A 1,347-nucleotide genomic window follows, 5' to 3' on the forward strand; every position below is an offset into this window, starting at 1 on the left:
AGAGAGGCTCTTCCATCAGCCACGTGATGGGATGAGGCTCCCTGGCAAGAGAAAAGGGGGAATCAAAGTGCCAGGCCCGGAGCAGGACAAGCCTTCCTGGGGTCAGCCAAGGGGCTGGGAAGCTGGGGCTGTGCCCTGCCCCGTGCCCAGAGCCCCCCACTCTGCGAGCCCTCACGTGCCCTTGCCGTCAGACACATCCGTGTCCACGTGACGTGCCCACGAACATCCCCGGACTGATTTATGGGATGAGAGAAGGGCAGGAGGCCAACCTTAAATCCTGGCTGCCTGGTGATTAATAATCATAATTATTATCATATTAGCCGTAGTAATAATAGTTTGCTTTCCCCTGCAGAACTGGGCATCCAGGAATCTCAGCAAGGTTTCACCGGGCCAAGTGACCAATGTCCCTATTTTCTAGCGAGGAAATTGCGGCACAGAGCTGTCTCCCTTGAGTCACACAGTATATCAACAAGAAAACAGAGAAGGCAGGAGTCTGGACTCCGTGTCCCTCTCCCTCCCCCATGCTATTAAGCTGCATCTGTGTAATATAGAGCAAAACATCCTCCACGACTCGCAGTAAATCATGGCAGAGGCAGTGTGCAGAGTGGATGGGGGGAGATAATGGGTTTTTCACCCTCTTCAACAATAGAACAAGTTTTTCTCCGCTGGGGAAGGCTGACTTCTCTGAGAGACAGAGATAAAAGCAGCAGTGAGGCTCTGAAATGGGCCTGAGAGGGCACCTGCCTCTGCTCATCCACTTGCTTTGCTGGCCCAGGGACAGGAGGAACCCAGGCAGGGTCAAAAGCCCCACGGGCATGGCCTGGTCCCCGTGGGCATTGCTGAGGTGCACTGGAATATTAATTGAAAATCCCAGCAAAACACTCCTGCTGATGATAATGGACCATAATCCTCTTAGACCAATTTCATGCCTGAAAAATCATACATAACAAAATAATAATAGAAAGCCCCTCAGTGGACAGTGTCCGTAGCAGTGGGCACAGGACAAGAGGGTAGTCCAGAGGGGATTTCTCAGGGGGGAAAGGGGGCTGGTCCCTTTGGCCTCCACCCCTGAGGGACACGGAGGTGTGGGCAGGAGAAGAGCTGAGCTTGGGGTTAGGTCTGAACATCTGCTCTAGCAGGGCAGCATCACTGTGGGACCTCGATGTGCCACAGAGACCTGGGGACCCACCGGGACTCCCGTGCCCTCCAGGACCCATGGGAATTTCTGTGGCCAGAGAACCCTGGGACCTCTTGGATTCTCCGTGTCCACCAGAGCTCTCAGGACCCCTTGGACCCTCCAGAGTTCTCAGGACCCCCGGGATGCTCCATGTCCCTCAAGGACGCTTC

Source organism: Manacus vitellinus, unplaced genomic scaffold, assembly GCF_001715985.3.
Source record: "Manacus vitellinus isolate BGI_N305 unplaced genomic scaffold, ASM171598v3 scaffold_72_pilon, whole genome shotgun sequence".
NCBI classification, from domain to species: Eukaryota; Metazoa; Chordata; class Aves; order Passeriformes; family Pipridae; genus Manacus; species Manacus vitellinus.